Source organism: Lathamus discolor, unplaced genomic scaffold (assembly GCF_037157495.1).
Source record: "Lathamus discolor isolate bLatDis1 unplaced genomic scaffold, bLatDis1.hap1 Scaffold_104, whole genome shotgun sequence".
Taxonomy (NCBI): domain Eukaryota; kingdom Metazoa; phylum Chordata; class Aves; order Psittaciformes; family Psittacidae; genus Lathamus; species Lathamus discolor.
In genome coordinates, this window is record NW_027069122.1 from 184,493 (window position 1) to 203,908 (window position 19,416).

Here is a 19,416-nt window from a genome sequence, read left to right on the forward strand (position 1 = left end):
TCTGCCTTAGAAGGAAGGATCCTGAGCTCTGATGTTTTTCCCTCTTGGTGGGCAGGCTGGGCAGTGGGAGCTGGGAATTTACTTCTCTGCTTTGGAGGAGGCAGCGAGCGTCTTGTCAGGACTTGTGTGAGCTGCTCCTGAGCCCCTGCCCAGGCAGAGATGCCCCTGGGCAGAGCCCTGCTGCCGGGAGGGGTGTGCAGGGCACAGCTGAGCACACAGCCCATGGGATGGGCTCTGGGAGCCCTGAGAGGGAGCAGAGCTGGGCACAGAGCAGCAGCTGCTGGCAGGGACAGCTCCAGGCAGCAGAGACATGGGCAGGGAGTGGGGGGAAAGTGCAGCCCGGCCCTGGCGAGGGTGCGTTCAGGCAGCTCTCTTGGTGGCTGGCACTGGAGGTGGCTGCTGGCCATGCTGTGCTGGGCACAGTCCTTTGCTTCTCCCCATGAGAGCTCCCTGATCTGCCCTTTGAAACCGTGCTGCCCTGCTCTCAGCACAGGATAGTTGGTTGTTCTTATGATCAATTTGTGTGTGAAGGCAACTTACAGGCAGTGCAAATGGGAAAGGACTCTCAGTGGCTCTGCATTAAGCTAGAAAGAGCTGAGAACTTACGGCTGTATATTCTTCCGATTTTCAGTCATAAGTAGAATAGTTTATACCCCTATAAAAAAACCTCAGGAGTGTTATGCTAATAAATAAATAACAGACAAAATGATCCTAAGGCCATGCCGAGCCTCTCTTGTGCAGCCCAGACTCATCCAAGTCATATGTGCGAGTACTGAACTTTACAACCAAGTTGAATTTCATCTGATATCCCTTGTGAACATCAGGGCTGGACAAAGCCTGCTTCAGAGCAAAGCTGACTCCATGGCAGCACATGGGCAGAGGTCCTGCTCCTCACATAACTCCCAGCCAGCACAAACCAGAGAAAGGAAATGCATTTCAATTGGGCGGATTTCTATGAGGAATGCCGTGGATTTGCTCCAAAGTTTGCCATAATTTCTCCCTCTCCTTTTCCATGGAACAGGTTCCATGCCCAGAAGCAGCAGATGTACTTCTTCCTCCTCAACCTCTCCCTGCTGGACCTGGGCTGCATCTCCACCACTGTCCCCAAATCCATGGCCAATTCCCTCTGGAACACCAGGGCCATCTCCTACACAGGTTGTGCTGCACAGGTCTTTTTCTTTCTCTTATTCATTTCAGCAGAGTATTTTCTCCTCACTGCCATGTCCTATGACCACTACGTGGCCATCTGCAAGCCCCCGCACTATGGGACCCTGCTGGGCAGCAGAGCTTGTGTGCACATGGCAGCAGCTGCCTGGGGCACTGGGTTTCTCTGTGCTCTTTTGCACACAGCCAATACATTTTCACTACCCCTCTGCCGAGGCAATGCTGTGGAGCAGTTCTTCTGTGAAATCCCCCATATCCTCAAGCTCTCCTGCTCACATTCCTACCTCAGGGAGGTTGGCTCCTTGTGCTAAGTGTCTGTTTGGCTGTCCTGGTTTGAGCAGCAGCAGTCAGTTTTCTCCTTCTTAGGAGCTAGTACAGTGCTGTGTTTTGATCTTTTGGCCTGGGAACAGTGCTGATAACGCTGATGTTTTCAGTTGCTGCTCGAATGTTTGGTCTGGCCAAGGACTTTGTGAGCCTCATGCTCTGCCAGGGAGGAGGGGAGGCTGGGAGGAAGCAGAGACAGGACACCTGACCCCAACTGACCAAAGAGGTATTCCATACCACAGCACGTCATGCCCAGGATGTAACTTGGAGTGACCCGGAAGGGGGAGAGGGACTGCAGGGTTGGAGGAGGTATCGGTCGGTGCTTGGCTGGGGGGAGTGGGGTGAGTTATTGGTCGGCTGGTGTTGAGGTGTTGTATTCTTTCCTCTTGTTATTTCCTTTAGCACTATTATTATTGGTGGTAGCAGCAGTGATTTGTGTTATACCTTAGTTACTGAACTGTTCTTATCTCAACCCGTGGGAGTTGCATTCTTTTTGGTTCTCCTCTCCGTCCCTCCAGAAGCAGGGGGAGGGCAAGAAGGGGGGGAGTGAGTAAAAGAGGTTTGTGGTTGGGTTTAAACCACGACATTGGCACTTGGCTGTTTTGTGTTCATTGTGGTGTCCTATGTGCAGATCTTCAGGGCTGTGCTGAGGATCCCCTCTGAGCAGGGATGCCACAAAGCCTTTTCCACGTGCCTCCCTCACCTCGCTGTGGTCTCCCTGCTTGTCAGCACTGGCACGTTTGCCTACCTGAGGTCCCCTTCCATCTCCTCCCCTTCCCTGGATCTGGTGGTGTCAGTGCTGTACTCACTGGTGCCTCCAGTATTGAACCCCCTCATCTACAGCCTGAGGAACCAGGCGCTCAAGGATGCTGTGAGGAAGCTGGTGACTGGATGTGTTTCAGCAGCCACACACTGCCTGCTGTCCTCTGCAAAGGGCTTCCAGTGCAGTTCATGAGAAGCCAAGTCTGTCTTTGCTGCTTTACATTTGTTTTCCTGGTTCAATTTGTGATGATGTTGTCTTCATAGAAATGTCAGTTTCCATCTGTTCCTGCTTAAGTAGCCACTCGTGTTGTGTGAGCCACACACTTTGTGTCAGTGGTGGTCTCTAACTTTATTTAAGGGAAATAAATGATCCTGAAGAAACTTCTTCTCTTGATACGTCCTCACATGGCAGGAATGAAGGGGAATGAAATCGGCTTTCTGGCTGCTCCAGCTCTGGGATGGCTGCTCTGTGCCTGGAGCAGGAAGAGCTCTTGGGGAGCGCAAGGGCCGGGGCTGTTGTGCTGGTGTGGGGAGATGGGATGGCAGAGGGGGACTGCAGACCTCTCAGGGTGTCCTGGGCAGGAGAGCAGGGGACACAGGGGTCCCTGCAGGGGACTCCCCTGCAATGGCACAGGCTGGGGCTGCCTGGCTGGGAGCAGCCCGTGGGAACGGTCTGGGTGGGCAGGAGCTGGCCAGGAGGCAGCGTGTGCCCTGGCAGCAAGGGAGGACAGCAGCATCGCAGGCTCTATGGCCAGGAGCACGGCAGGAGATCAAGGAAAGGGATGCTCTAGGATACTCCATCCAGGTTTCAGATCCCCAGTTCAGGAACACTGTTGGCAAGCAGGAGTGGGTTTAGCAACGGGCCCTCAGAACAGGAAGGGAGGGACTGGAGCACAGTGCCTGTAGGGAGCAGCTGGGGGAGCTGGGCTTGTCCAGGCCGGAGAAGGGAAGGCTGATGGGAACCTGGGATCTTGGGAAGGGAAGTCTGTCAGGGAGTGACTGCCCGTGCCGGCAAGGAGGACTTGGAGAATACAGAGCCAGGCTCCTGTCCATGGTGCCTGGTGGGAGGACTAAAGGCGATGGGGGATAGTGACAGAGGAGAGGTTTAGCCAGGACAGAAGGAAACCTTGTTCCCATCGGCTCAGGCAAGTGCTGCATCAGGTCACCCAGAGAGGCTGTGCAGTCTCTGGCTTTGGGGTTTTCCAACTCAGGCTGTGTCAAGCCCTGAACCACATGTTCTGACCCTGTTCCTGATGGGTTGGACTCGAGACCTTGTGAGGTCCATTCCAACCTCTGTTGTTTCATGATCCTACAATGATGGGCTTATGAAGAGTCAGAAAGATGCTCTAAGTGCTGGAGCACGTCTCCAATGATGAGGAGGCTGAGAGAGCTGCAGGTATTAAGCCTGAAGAAGAGAAGGCTTCAAGGATACATCTGAGCAAGTTGCCCTGTCCTGGGTTCAGCAGTAGCAGTTATTTTTCTCCTTCTTAGTAGCTAGTGCAGTGCTGTGTTTTCATTTTTTGGCCTGGGAAGAGAGCTGATAACACCAATATTTTCAGTTGCTGCTCAAATGTTTGGTCTGGCCAAGGACTTTGTGTCCTAGTTACTAAACTGTTCTTATCTCAACCTGTGGGAGTTGCATTCGTTTCGATTCTCCTCTCCTTCCCCCCAGGAGCAGGGGAAGGGCAAGAAGGGGGGGAGTGAGTGGACAAGCTGTGTGGATCGGTTTAAACCACGACAGTTCTTTTTGGCGCCCAAAGTGGGGCACGAAGGGTTGAGATAACGACAGACATGATTGGATTAATGGTCGTCACAATGCTGATTTATTGGTTCTCAAAGTTGTTTCTCTTGATCTCACAGTTTCAGAATGTAGTACATTACTTAGAGCTGGTATTTGCTGTGATAGTGTTTATTAAGTATGGGGCCTGGGCTAAGGTTCTTGTTTCACTGTGCTTTATTGCAAAGACTTGGAATATGGGTGGACTCTGGCAGCAGGGAGAGATGGATGTGGCCGTGGAGTTGTATCTGGCTGTCCCGCTGCTCTTCACCGTCCTGGCCCTTGTCCTTGCCTCCATCTTCGTGAGGCTGCGGGGAGCCGAGGGGGAGCGGCCCCGGGACCAGGCGGCGGCGGGAGTGGTGCCCGAGGCCGGGAGGAAGGCGGCTGCTGAGCAGCGGGAGAAGGCAGCGGAGCAGCCGAGCCCCGCGGAGGAGCTGAGCCCTGCGGCCGAGCCCAGCACTGTGGCGGCCGAGAGCATCCCCCGGAAGCCGCCCGCTGAGCCCCAGGAGGATGCAGGAGCCCAGGCAGCATTTCCCAGCAAGGCAGAGGAGGAAGAGCTGCACCCAGGAAAAGAGAAGCTGGTGGTGGGAGAGCCGGCAAGCACAGCAGCTGCACCAGCCCCAGGGACAAGTACAGCAGCATCATTGGAGAGTTCTGAAGGGTTTGAATGGCCTGTGGGTACCCTTGGGACCTGCCTGCTCATCGTAATGGGGATCAGCATGTCAGCACACACACAGAGTGTGTTCTACCCACGACCATTTTGTCTGATCTCAAAAGTTAAGCAGAGTCAGGTTTGCTTCTTGTCTGGGGTTAGACCACAATATGGGAGGAACAAGAGATCTTCCCCAAGGCTGGACAGTCAGGAGTGGCAGGGTATGTGGGACAGTATGAGCCAGTATAGAATTTCATAGAATTTCATAGAATAGTTAGGGTTGGAAAGGACCTCAAGATCATCTAGTTCCAACCCCCCTGCCATGGACAGGGACACCTCACACTAAATCATCCCACGCAAGGCTTCATCCAACCTGGCCCTGAACACCGCCAGGGATGGAGCACTCAACCTCCCTGGGCAACCGATTCCAGTGTCTCACCACCCTAACAGGAAAGAATTTCCTCCTTACATCCAATTTAAACTTCCCCTGTTTAAGTTTGAACCCGTTACCCCTTGTCCTGTCACTACAGTCCCTGACGAAGAGTCCCACCCCAGCATCCCTATAGGCCCCTTTCAGGTACTGGAAGGCTGCTATGAGGTCCCCATGCAGCCTTCTCTTCTCCAGGCTGAACAGCCCCAACTTCCTCAGCCTGTCTTCATATGGGAGGTGCTCCAGTCCCATGATCATCCTCGTGGCCCTCCTCTGGACTTGTTCCAGCAGTTCCATGTCCTTTTTGTGTTGAGGACACCAGAACTGCACACAATACTCCAGGTGAGGTCTCACAAGAGCAGAGTAGAGGGGCAGGATCACCTCCTTCGACCTGTTGGTCACACTCCTTTTCATGCAGCCCAGGATACGTTTGGCTTTCTAGGCTGCGAGCGCACACTGAAGCCGGCTCATGTTCATTTTCTCATCGACCAGCACCCCCAAGTCCTTCTCTGCAGGGCCGCTCTGAATCTCTTCTTTGCCCAGTCTGTAGCTGTGCCTGGGATTGCTCCGACCCAGGTGTAGGACCTTGCACTTGTCATGGTTGAACTTCGTAAGGTTGGCATCAGCCCACCTCACAAGCGTGTCAAGGTCCCTCTGGATGGCATCCCTTCCCTCCAGCGTATCAACCGGACCACACAGCTTGGTGTCATCGGCAAGCTTGCTGAGGGCACACTCAATCCCACTGTCCATGTCAGCGATGAAGATGTTAAACAAGACCGGTCCCAACACCGATCCCTGAGGGATCTCGTTACCAGACTCCTTACCAGTCTCCAGCCGGGCATCGAGCCATTGACCACAAGTCTTTGTGTGCGGCCGTCCAGTCAGTTCTTTATCCACCGAGTGGTCCAGCCATCAAATTGATATCTCTCCAATTTAGAGAGAAGGATGTCGTGTGGGACAGTGTCAAACGCTTTGCACAAGTCCAGGTAGATGACATCAACTGCTTTACCCTTATCCATCAATTCTGTAGCCCCATCATAGAAGACCACCAAATTGGTCAGGCAGGATTCCCACTTAGTGAAGCCATGCTGGCTGTCACCAAGCACCTTGTTGTTTTTCATGTGCCTTAGCATGCCATCCAGGAGAATGTGCTCCAAGATTTTACCAGGCACAGAGGTGAGACTGACTGGTCTGTAATTCCCTGGGTCTTCCATTTTCCCCTTCTTGAAAATGGGGGTTATATTTCCCTTTTTCCAGTCATCGGGAACTTCACCTGACTGCCATGATTTTTCAAATACGATGGCCAGTGGCTGAGCAACTTCATTCGCCAGCTCCTTCAGGACCCGCGGATGGATTCCATCAGGTCCCACGGACTTTTGCGCGTTCAGATTTTGAAGATGGTCTCGAACCAGATCCTCTCCTACAGTGGGCCCAAGGTCTTCGTTCTCACAGTCCCTGCGTCTACCTTCTAAGAACTGGGTGGTGCAGTCAGAGGCTTTGCCAGTGAAGACTGAGGCAAAGAAGTCATTCAGAACCTCAGCCTTCTCCAAATCCTGTGTAGCCAGTTCTCCCGAAAGCTTCCTCAGGGGGCCTGTGTTGTCCCTAGTCTGTTTTTTGTTTGCTACATACCTGTAGAATCCCTTCCTATTATCCTTAACATCCCTGGCTAGGTTTAATTCTAACCGGGCCTTAGCCTTCCTAACCTGGTCCCTAGCTTCCCGGACAACATCCCTGTACTCTACCCAGGCTGCCAGTCCTTGCTTCCATTTTTTATAAGCCTATTTTTTCCTTTGAATTTTCCTCAGCAGCTCCTTATCCATCCAAGGAGGTCTCCTGGCCCTTCTGCTGCACTTCCTTGTAGTTGGGATGCAGCACTCCTGAGCTTGCAGCAGGTGATCCTTGAATATCAACCAACAGTCTTGGGCCCCCCTGCCCTCCAGGGCTATATCCCACGGAACCTCACTAAGCAGGCTCCTGAAGAGGCCAAAGTCTGCTCTTTTGAAGTCCAGGGCAGTGAGCTTGCTACACGCTCTTCTCACTCTCCTGAGGATCTCAAATTCGACCATCTCGTGATCGCTGCATCCAAGGCTGCCCTGGAGTACCACATTCTCAACAAGACCTTCCCTGTTGGTGAGCACAAGGTCAATCATGGCACCTCTCCTTGTCGGCTCCTCTATTACTTGCAGAAGAAAGTTGTCTTCCACACAATCGAGGAACCTCCTGGATTGCTTGTGCCGTGCAGTGCCATCATTCCAACAGATGTCAGGGTGGTTGAAGTCCCCCATGAGAACAAGGGCCTGCAAGCGTGAGGCTTTTCCTATCTGTCTGTAGAGTGCTTCATCCACAGGTTCTCCTTGATCAGGCGGCCTGTAACAGATCCCCACAGTAATGTCTCCCACGGCTGTTTTCCATTTAACCCTGACCCACAAACTCTCTGTAAACTGCTCACCTGCCCCCAGACAGAGTTCCATACTCTCCAGCCTATCCCTAACATAAAGGGCAACTCCCCCTCCCCACCTGCCAGGCCTGTCCTTTCTAAAGAGCCTGTAACCTTCCATTCCAACACTCCAGTCATAGGAGCCATCCCACCATGTTTCTGTGATGCCTATTATATCATACCCCCGTAGATGTGCACACATCTCTAATTCCTCTTGTTTGTTCCCCATGCTACGGGCGTTTGTATAGAGGCACCTGAGACGAGCTCCAATTGAAGCTGAGTTGTTGGCTGGAGTAGCTGGAATATATCTACATTGTTCCGAGCATTTATTATAGGTGCTGGCAACTGAGTGGGTGTGTTGGGATGGAATGATGCCCCTCTCCCCAAACACATCTAGTTTAAAGCCTCCTTGACCAGTCTGGCAAGCCTCCTACCAAAACTGTTCTTCCCCTTCTTTACCAGAGCAGCTCCACCAGCCCCCAGTAGATCTGGCCTACTAACTTCAGTCTTATGTTCAAGACACCCAAACCCCTGACTATGACACCACCCTTTTAACCATTTATTAACCTGGCCAATCCTCCTAGCTTTTTCTTGGTCCTCCCCTGTGTCCTGGAGAATTGACGAGAAGACTATCTGAGCACCGGAGCCCCTAACCACCTCTCCCAGGGCTCTGTAGTCTTTCTTTATGGTCCCCAGTCTACTACTACCTATATCCCTAGCACCCACATGGATCACCAGGAGTGGGTAATAGTCCGTGGAACTTACTAGAGCAGGCAGCCTCTCTGTAACACCCCTGATCCATGCCCCTGGCAGGCAGCACACCTCCCTCGAGACGGGGTCAGGCCGACAGACGAGTGCTTCCGTCCCTTTCAAAGTAGATTCCCCTATTACTACGACCCGCCACTTTTTCTTTGTAGTGCCAGTAGAGATCTTAACCCGTGCATAATCTGGCTGTTTGTGGTGCAAGTGCTTTTCCTCGTTAGTCTCCTGCAGGACAGCAAAGCGGTTCTGCATGGGGACAACAGATTTAGGAGGAAGCTCCTTGCTTTTAATTGTCCTTTTCCTCCTTTTGTTATTTTTCTTTGTCACTAATTCCCAATTTCCTGGGTTGGTGGCCTCCTTCTTTCCTTCATGAGCTGGAGGGGAAGCTTGAGGCCCCCCCACAGTATGGGGCTGGAGCAAGCAGCCCTGCTTCCTCTCAGCTACCCTGACATCTTGCAGCCCGCTAATAGCATTCCGCAGCTCAGCCCCTGCTGCAGGAGGGCCTCCACCAGGGAGCACCGAGTGCAGCCCTGCCCATCGTGCACCTTTCCCTCACCAGACCAGTGCAGGCACCCTCTACACTCCGAGCTCTGCACTGCAGCCTCCCCTCTCATCTGCTCTGTCTGGGTGCCTATGCTGGCCACCGTCAGGGCAGCCAGAGCAGAGCTCCCAGAGCGGGTCCTGGCCATAGGACGGGTGCTCACCATCCCGCTCGCCTGCCTGCACGAACTGCCACACAAACTGCCTCGTCCCGCTCTGTCGCCGTGCTCCTGGTTGCTCGCGCTCCCTGGGGCAGGTTTTTAACCACTCAGGGTTGGTGCTGCGGCTCCTGGCTCCGCCCCCTGTGAGTCAGCGGCTCGCGTCCGCGGAGCTGCCGGCTCCTGGGCAGGTCCTGTTGAGGACTTGAAGCTCCCTCGATAGCTCTGGCTGCTCTGAGTTGAGGCTCCTGGACGCTGATCTCTCCCCCACTCCAGTGTTAAGGGCATCCTCTGTCGAGCTACTCACCTCAGCAATTGACCGGCAACGGTTGGTGATGCCCAGTTTGAATCTCCCGCCGCGGCTCCCCTCCAGTGCTTTGGAAGCATCGGAGATGGAAGGCAGCTGTATGGAGTCCCCAGCAACAAGCTGCAGAAACTGCTGAAGGGGACAGTGAATTATTTTGAGCCTGGTGGGCCCATGACACTTCAGGCCATCAGGGCAGAGATGCAACATAGAGATGGACTCATGACCGAGGGGTGGACTTAGCAATGGACACTATTGCCCAGGTTATTCACAAGTGTGAACACTGCACACAGCCTCTCCTGCTCTGAGAGACTGTTACAAGTGATGGAGCCTGCCATCATGGACCAGATGGACTCAGCAGCTTTATAGGGACTGGTCCATGCACTAAGAGTGTACTGAGGTAAGAGTGATGGCATAGTGAAAATGTGGGATCTAAGCATGACGTGAATGGTACGGAATAAGGGGTGGATAATGGCCTGGGTTCAGCAGTAGCAGTTATTTTTCTCCTTCTTAGTAGCTAGTGCAGTGCTGTGTTTTCATTTTTTGGCCTGGGAAGAGAGCTGATAACACCAATGTTTTCAGTTGCTGCTCAAATGTTTGGTCTGGCCAAGGACTTTGTGAGTCTCATGCTCTGCCAGGGAGGAGGGGAGGCTGGGAGAAAGCAGAGACAGGACACCTGACCCAAAACTAGCCAAAGAGGTATTCCATACCACAGCACATCATGCCCAGGATGTAACCGAGAGTTACCCCGGAAGGGTGGGGATAGCAGGGTTGGACGAGTTATCGGTTGGTGCTCGGCTGTGGGGAGTGGGGCGAGTTACTGGTCAGCTGGTTTTGAGGTGTTGTATTCTTTCCTCTTTTTATTTCCTTTGTCATTATTATTATTGGTGGTAGCAGCAGTGATTTGTGTTATACCTTAGATACTAAACTGTTCTTATCTCAACCTGTGGGAGTTGCATTCTTTTCGATTCTCCTCTCCGTCCCCCCAGGAGCAGGGGAAGGGCGAGAAGGCAGGGGGGGGAGTGAGTGGACAAGCTGTGTGGATCGGTTTAAACCACGACATGCCCATACCTAGACAGGGCCTACAGAAAATGTGGAGAGGGGCGTTTTACAAGGGTGTGCAGTGACAGGCCAAGGGGGAATGATTTTAAGCCGAAAAAGGGAGATTTAGCTTGGATATTAAGAGGAAGTCCTTCCCTGTCATGGCGCTGAGGCGCTGGCACTGAGTGCCCTGGGAAGCTGAGCTGCCCCATCCCTGGCAGTGTCCAAGGCCAGGTTGGATGTCAGTCAGCACTGCTCTCAAGCAGGGCTTTGTCCAGCTGTGGTGTTCAGAAGGAATGTCAGATAAAATCCAACTTGATTGTAAAGTTCACTACTTGTACTCATGACTTGGATGAGTCTGGGCTGCACAAGAGAGGCTTGGCATGGCCTTAGGATCATTTTGTCTTTGTTATTTATTTACTGGCATAACACTCCTGAGGTTTTTTTATAGGGGTATAAACTATTCCACTTATGACTGAAAATTGGAAGGGTATATAGCCGGAAGTTCTCAGCTCTTTCTAGCTTAATGCAGAGCCACTGAGAGTCCTTTCCCATTTGCCCTGTGCTTACACTTGCACTGCCTGTAAGTTGCCTTCACACACAAATTGATCTTAAGAACGCCCACAAACATCTGTTCTGTGCTGAGAGCAGGGCAGCACGGTTTCAAAGGGCAGATCAGGGAGCTCTCATGGGGAGAAGCAAAGGACTGTGCCCAGCACAGCATGGCCAGCAGTCACCTCCAATGCCAGCCACCAAGACAGCTGCCTGAACGCACCCTCGCCAGGGCCGGGCTGCACTTTCCCCCCACTCCCTGCCCATGTCTCTGCTGCCTGGAGCTGTCCCTGCCAGCAGCTGCTGCTCTGTGCCCAGCTCTGCTCCCTCTCAGGGCTCCCAGAGCCCATCCCATGGGCTGTGTGCTCAGCTCTGCCCTACACACCCCTCCCGGCAGCAGGGCTTTGCCCAGGGGCATCTCTACCTGGGCAGGAACCTACACCTGGCACTCAATGGATCCATCAGTGGTCCATGGAGAAACATGGTCAGCCCCTGAGGAAAGCCTTGAGAGCTTCGTAACTCTTCAGTTAGTTACTGGTGGCAATGAGCAGTGTGCAGGGAGGTGAGAGAGGGTAGAGAAGTCAGCAAGAAGCAAGGTGACGGTTCAGGGCTTTAACAAATCCTTACAAGCCGGACGGAGCCCAGCAATGGAGAGCAGTTGATGGCTGTAGGTGGAGGAGGAGTAGTGTTCCTGGAGTGTGGCTGCAGGCTCTGGACAAAGCAGAGGCTCTCTGAGAAGTTTCCCTCATGGGAACATGCCTCAGCGTGGCACATGGGGAATGGCCACTGCTGGGGGTGCCTGCGCACTGCTCATCATGCCCCATGAGCCGACCTTCCTGTCTCCCTCTCCTGCACTACCTGAACTTGCCCGGAATGCAGGAACCATCCCTGAGCCTGGAGAATGCAGGAGCCTCCTGCAGTGAGGTGTCGCTGCTGCAGGGGAAGTGCAAAGGTTCTGTGAGACACTTGTGAGTGCGGGCAGAGAGCAGGGTGTGAGCAGCAGAGAGGGTGCTACAGGCAGGAAGCGGTCCCAGATGAGGTGCCCTGTCCCCAGAGCATGGGATACCTTGCACCCAGGGACATCACCTTTCCTTTTGGATTTTGCAAAGAAGTTCTCGATCCGGGCCATTCCCTTTTCCTACTGCTCTCCCATGGTACTTAGTTCTCTATGCTGATGAACTCACCCATTCCTCTAGAAGCCTCCTTTAGATGGCCTTGCTGAGGGATATTCACACCACCTTCTGAACTGACACTGTAGGAGCAGCCTGCAACTACTTGAAATGCGGCTTCAGAGATGACGGAGGTTTTCTTGCTAGTGGGAAGAGAAGCAAACCTTTGCAAAGTGCAGCTTGGAAGGTTCAGACTCCAAGTTAGGAAAGAGAAATGTCTCTCAAAAGGTGGACTTGTGGTGCAAGAGGTCACCCATAGGGAGTCTGGCTCAGGCCATGACTTTGTGTTTCAAGAACAGACAGTGATGTGTGCAGAGATGTGACCAAAGGTACAGAAATGCCAGGTGAGAGCGAGGTGGGAAAGCAAGATGGGTGTCAACAGCCTGAAGGGGAAGGGGTGCAGGCGTGGGCCAGTGAAGGACAGCCTGAAGGGGAAGGGGTGCAGGCGTGGGCCAGTGAAGGACAGCCTGAAGGGGAAGGGGTGCAAGCATGGGCCAGTGAAGGACAGCCTGAAGGGGAAAGGGTGCAAGCATGGGCCAGTGAAGGACAGCCTGAAGGGGAGGGGGTGCGGGCATGGGCCAGTGAAGGACAGCCTGAAGGGGAAGGGGTGCGGGCATGGGCCAGTGAAGGACAGCCTGAAGGGGAAGGGGTGCAGGCATGGGCCAGTGAAGGACAGCCTGAAGGGGAAGGGGTGCGGGCATGAGCCAGTGAAGGACAGCCTGAAGGGGAGGGGGTGCGGGCATGGGCCAGTGAAGGACAGCCTGAAGGGGAAGGGGTGCGGGCATGGGCCAGTGAAGGACAGCCTGCAGCAGAGATGGCTGAGGATTCTGGCAAGGCTGAAAGGCCCAAAAGAACAAAAGGTCTCTGTCCCCTGGTCTATGGCCATTGCCTCCTTCCTAAAGGCCTGTAAGGAGAACTTTCATTCTCAGGATTTCAGGCTCTACTTCTCCAAGGGCTGTGGTCAGGGCTTGGCCTTTCTGCTTCATCAAACCAACCAAGGGTTTTCTCACCATCAGACACCTTCATTTTGCCTTTCTCTGCCTGTAATCACAGCCTCCACTTACTTGCTTTAACGAGTCCCTGGGGAGGCTTTGTCAGTAACAGCCCTCAGTGGGGCCCATTAATGCTGAAGGGACCTGGGGCTTTGTTTCTGACTTGGACTTCTTGGGAGGTTTCTTCAGCCTCCTCTCAGTACCTGAGGTTCATGAACTCAGCCCAAATACACCGTGGGGCTCATTAAACCCTGAGGAGCCATGTCTCACCCTGTGGATTTTGTCAAGTCTTCCAGATTGTCTTCCAGGGAACTGGGGACGTTTCCGAGTGCAGGAAGATTACAAAGAGCGTCTGATAAAAGTTATTTGAAGGGTTTATTTTATCACTTTTCAGTTTAGAAATTTCTATTCCACTGCCACTGATCGCGAGTGTCTCTTCCAGAGGCCTGCACAGGCAGGAAAAGCAGCCCTTCAGGTCCAGCGCTGCACTGAGCACCTCGCTCCTCACCTCCCCACCCAACATTGCTCTCATCGTCCACCCGGGACTTGCGTCGCTTCTCCTCACACCCGACTTCTCTACTGCAGCTGGCAGCTGGATGGTGCAGCTGCTGCGCACCAGCTCCCAGCCTGGCTGCCTTAGAGACCTGCCTGCACACAGGCACAGCAGGATTGTTCCTCTGGGCGAGCAAAGCAAAGCAAAGCAAAGCATGACAAAGTGTCCTACACAGTAAAGTACACTCGGGCACCACGTGCCTGGTACGAGCAGCGCCTCGCGGGGTCCCGTTCCTACACAGGGATAATCTCATGAGGAAGGGTTTAGAGACACAGGTAGATACAAAGCGGTAGCTGTGAACATGATTAAAGAGTTGTGCAAGGAGACGATTAGACCATAGAAAGACCTTTCCTGCCTGAAGCTCAAAGCAGCAGCTTAGGGAGAGGGCTCTGAATGAACAAAGAGTGAGGGGAGGAGACAAGTGGAGAATAACGGACAGGGCCTTTGTCTGGACAGCCTGCTGAAAAGAGGCCTTCAGAGCTGGTCATTGTGTCCTGGACAGGAGAAAATCTGTGAAAGAGGAGAGGAATGAAGGACGTGGTGTAACAGGCAGGACAGTGGCAGTGCAGTTACAGGGGAACATCAGCATTCCTTGGGATCCCCCTTGAAAAGGTCATTGGATTGGCAGAGGTGTCTTGGGAAAGAGGACAAGGACGTGTTGCACTTATCTTTGATAAAGGCCTAAGTGCAACCCAGGGGAGCGCAGGCTATACAAGCTGCCTTTGGTGAGGCGTGTGTGTTGTGGTTTAAACCCAGCCACACAGCTCGTCCACTCACTCCCCCCACTTCTTTCCCTCCCTCGACTCCCGGAGGGATGGAGAGGAGAATTGAAAAGAATGCAACTCCCACGGGCTGAGATAAGAACAGTTTGGTAACTAAGGTGTAACACAAATCACTGCTGCTACCGCCAATAATAATGATAAGGGAAATAACAAGGGAAGAAAATACAACACCTCACCACCCACCGACTGATAACTCTCCCCACCCCAGCCCAACCGAGCACCAACTGATACCTCGTCCAACCCTGCAGTGCCCTAGCTCTTCTGGGTAACTCCCATTACATCCTGGGCATGACAGGCTGTGGTATGGAATACCTCTTTGGTCAATTTGGGTCAAGTGTCCTGTCTCTGCTTCCTCCCGGCTTCCCCTCCTCCCTGGCAGAGCATGAGGCTCAGAAAGTCCTTGGGCAGACCAAACATTTTGAGCAGCAACTGAAAACATCGGCGTTATCAGCGCTGTTCCCAGGCTGAAAGTCAAAACACAGCGCCGCACCAGCTACTAAGAAGGAGAAAAATGACTGCTGCTGCTGAACCCAGGACAGCGTGCCAGCACCAGAGTCCTCTTGGGTGACACCTCTGGTCTCCTAAAAGCCATGCGAAGGGTAACTGCTGCCTGGCCAAGCTGAGAGCCTGCAGCTGTGCGTGAGGAGGCAAAGAGTGGATGTGGTTTCCTCCAGCTTCAGCACAGCTCTTGGCATGGTCTCCCTCAACACTGCTCTGCCCAAGGGAAGCCATTGCAACCTGGGTGGGTGGATAAAGGAGGGTGAAGCACTGGTGTCAGCAGAAACAGCTCCAAGAGCTGAGGAGCCACCAGGGACATCCCAAGCACCAGGAGATGCAGGTGCCTGCTCCCGGGCTGTCACCTCCGAAGCCACCACGACACCACAAGGAGCAACATCAGCCAGGGCCCTTCTCCTGCCCCGGTACCCGCAGAGCCAGCGGTGCCACCATCACCGGGAATGCTGCGCGGCTCCCGCGGGCGTTAGCGGAAGCTCCAAGGGCAGCTCAGCACTGTGGAATGTCCGGTGGGTTTCCGCTGCCGTTGCCAGAGCCCGCCAGGACCTTTGCTGTGTTCACCTGCGGCTTCCAGAGTGCCCCGGGGTCTTCCTGGTCACCATGGGCCCTGGTGCCCCTGGAATAGCTGGAGGGCTTTCGAGCTCCACCACAGCACCTGGGCTGCTGCCTCTGCCTAGAGCGCACATCCAGGTGCCGCGGGCACACCAGGTCCGTGCTGTCCTGCGGAGCGCCGGCGAGCCCACACAGGTTGTGCCAGATCCCGCCAGGCCCTGCCACCTTCCGCAACGCCTGGCGGGCTCCTGGAGGTGCTGCAGGGCCCGCAGCGCTGGTACAGCCAGTGGGAGCCGAGCGGGCATTGCAGGAGGTGGCAAATCCCGGGAGGGCTCTGGCCGCGCCTGCAGAAGCCCGGCAGGGATTGCGGCAGGGGGCAATAGAGCTGGCGGGTTCTGGTAACCCTGCAGCAGCCCTGCAGGGGCAGAGCGCAGGCCCCTGCCTGCAGCGTGAGGAGGAAGCGGGATCCAGCAGTGCCAGCATCCAGCTGGTGGCAGTCCCTGGCCCCGACCCTGCCCAGGCCTGGGGGAGCCCTCACTGCCCGCTCTGCAGTGGCTGCCCCAGGCACCCCTCGGCTGGCTCCAGCGCAGAGCTGCTCTCCTGGGGAGCCCCCACCTCACCCCAATTTCCCCCTGGGGTGGCTGCGGGGTCTCTGTGCCCCCCTGCGGGATGGAGGGATGTGGGCAGGGGGAGGGAAGGGCAGCGCAAGGGACGTGACCACACTGGGCATGTCACAGACCGGCTCACAAAGGGCCCCGCTGTGACTCCGCCGCCAAGGGCAGGAGGCGCAGGGCGTCCAGTGCAGGCTGGCCCTGGAGCTGGGATAGTCCCTGTGCCAGGAGCTGTCCTGCTCTCGGGAACCTTCCCTGCAGCTCTCCTTGTACCCAGCCCGGGTGTGCTGGGCTTCCTCCATCTGCCATGGCCCTCGGTGGGGAGCGGGGGCACTTGCTGGATCTGCTGCTGCACACCTGAAGGGAAATGGACTTGGAGCTGTGCCTCACTGTGCTTCACCGGGGAATGGTCCAGAGAAGTCATCCTTGGGGGGTAACTGAAAGGGCCTCTTTAAGGACCAATGGTAATTAATCAGGGACTGAATTAAAATCAAATGGGAATCCAATGGTGGTTAAGCAATGACTGAATTGTATTTCAACAGCGGTTTCACAATGTCTTGAAAATGATGTTAATAACAATTCAGACGGTGATTTAGACATCACAGACGGTCCTGTATTTTGTGGCAGTGGCAGTGGCATGTTTTGTGGCGGTGCTGTGAGCTCAGGCCAGGACATGCAAAGGGCATTTCTGTGGCAGAGCTGGGCTCCAAGGCAGAGTTCCAATAAAGAAAGGTGATCTCCCCCGGCAGTGCCTGAACGTTCAGGTCTTCTCTCACAGGTGCTGTCAAGAACACTCTCAGCAGCGTACCCTGACGAGGAAAACCCCAGTGACAGCTCCAGTGGGTGCCTGTGCAGGAGGGGGGTGCAAGCAGTGTCCCTGGCACAGCCAGGCCTCCTGGCGCAGAACTGAAGCACCAGCAGAGCAGGGCCTGGTCGGTGACCTTGCTTGCTTGCTGCCCTGGCAAGGTGCCCCAGGGCAATCGTCACACACCAGCCCCTTGGAACCGCCATTCCCAGCACTGGCCTCTCACCAAAGCTCCAGCAAGGGACAACTCCACGGCAGGGACAACTCGTGCCTACGTCAGAAGTTTGCACTGTACAGGGGAGACGTAAGCATGCACACAGTGTGCGGTCGGGGAGATGAGCCCAGGGGAGCGCAAACACCCTCAGCTGTTCCTTGGGGTTCCATGAAGGCCAGTGGGGCAGACAGTGTCTTGAGGTCACTTCCCTGTGATAGCAACGTGCCTTGGGAACCTACCTGAATGCAGCACTGGGATGTGCTTCCTCGAGCCAAGGTCGCCGTGCCCATTCCTTGTGCTGCTGGGCCCCCAGGTGAGTGCAGAGCAGGGCGGCAACAGCGCAGGGCTGAGGTGCCTCCAGCCTCTGGCAGTGGCAGCAGGAGGCCAGAGAGACACTGCTGCTGCAGTGCAGGGCTCTGTGTGTGCACGGGGAGGACTCGTGTCCCTGAACAGCCCTGAGTGTATGAGGCTGGGCTTAAACCATGACAGGAGTGCATGAGGACAGCTCGGATGTGGACACCAGGGCCCTGCCATTGCTGGGTGTGACCCCAGGAACAGCCCCCAGTGTCCCAGCGGGATTTTTCTCACATGCCTTGGGCAGGCCCATGGCGAACGCTCACATCATCCTTTCTGGATTGCGCCCTCAAACGTGTCAGAGCCATCAGAGAGCTTCTGGGGTCCTTGGAAAAGGCGGACATCAAACCTTTCCTCACAAAGGGCAAGAAGGAGGCTCCTGGTAATCCCAGGCTGGGCAATTCAGCCCAGTCCCTTGGAAGGTGATGGACCAAATACACCTGCAGCCACTTCTAGGTGCTTGTAGGACAAGAAAGCGATTGCCAAACCTGTGTGGGTAGGGGAAAAAAGGGCATGTTTTGTACCTGGATCATTAATAATCTCTTTATAGCCAGTTGGTGATCTCTGGGCTGAAGAAACGAATGATGGAGTGAGTGGGAAGCGGGCTGGTGGATCAAGCCCAAATGTCACCAGTGGTAGATTCCTCCTGGCAGCCACTTACCAGTGACACCCCTCAGTGCAAGCAGCTGGGCCAACACTGTTGATTGTCTTTATTAGCTCCCTGTCTAATATGATGGAGTGCCTTTTCAGCTGCTTGGTGGATGACAGCAGGAAAGGAAGAGCCTTTGAATGATCTCACCCGGTTAACCCTGCCTTGAGCAGGGTAGGCAGACAAGACAATGTTCAGGGGTCTTTTCCAAACTGAGTTATTCCAGGATTCAATGAATCTTTTCTTTGGAGAGACGGAATAGACAGAGGAAGAAGGAAGAGCAAAAAGGCAGGTTTCTTTCTTTTTACTGAATCTGTGTTTTTTTTGAATTTATGTCCTGGGTTCAGCAGCAGCAGTCATTTTTCTCCTTAGTAGCTGGTGCAGTGCTGTGTTTTGACCTTCAGCCTGGGAACAGAGCTGACAACACCAATGTTTTTAGTTGCTGCTCAGTGATGTTTACTCTGACCAAGGACTTTCTGAGTCTCATGCTCTGCCAGGGAGGAGGGGAAGCCAGGAGGAAGCAGAGACAGGACACCTGACCCAAACTAGCCAAAGAGGTATTCCATACCACAGCACGTCATGCCCACAATATAAACTGGGGGCAGTTACCCAGAAGGTTAGATCACTGCTCGTGCTGGGCTGGGTATCGGTCAGCGGGTGGTATACTCTTCCCTTGTTACTCACCTTATCATTAGCATTACTGGTGGTAGCAGTAGTGGTTTGTGTTGTACCGTAGTTACTGGGCTGTTCTTATCTCAACCCGTGGGAGTTACATTCTTTCCATTCTTTTCCCCATCCCTCCGGGACTGGGGAGGAAGAAGGGGGGGATGTGAGAGAGCAGCTGCATGGCTGACTGAGCTTAAACCACGACAGTGCTTTTTGGTGCCCAACGTGGGGCCTGGCAAGCTCAGTCAGTAGAGCATGGGACTCTTAATCCCAGGGCATGGGTCAGAGTAAACATTACTGAGCAGCAACTAAAAACATCGGTGTTATCAGTGCTGTTCTCAGGCTGAAAGTCAAAACACAGCACTGCACCAGCTACTAAGAAGGAGAAAAATGACTGCTACTGCTGAACCCAGGACACTTCATTTTTTATTTTATTTCAGCATAATTTTCATTACATTCTATTATAATATTATAACATTATAAAAACAAGTGAGGATTAGGGTCAGGAACAGGGGTTTACGTCAGGGTTTAGGGTTAGGGTTTAGGGTTTGTTTCAGGCCACAGCATCACAGCAGGGGGAGGACAAGGACATGAGGTGCTTGGGGGATGCCAGTGGTGTTTTGGGGGCTCTGGGGATGTTTTAGGGTGTCCAT

The 19,416-nt window shown here is 54.1% G+C and overlaps 1 pseudogene; it reads left to right on the forward strand.

Annotated features, from left to right (window-relative positions):
• The first annotated feature begins 1,012 nt into the window (after window positions 1–1,012).
• On the forward strand, window positions 1,013–2,443 carry LOC136006235 (olfactory receptor 14A16-like; annotated as a pseudogene).
• The last annotated feature ends 16,973 nt before the right edge of the window (window positions 2,444–19,416 follow it).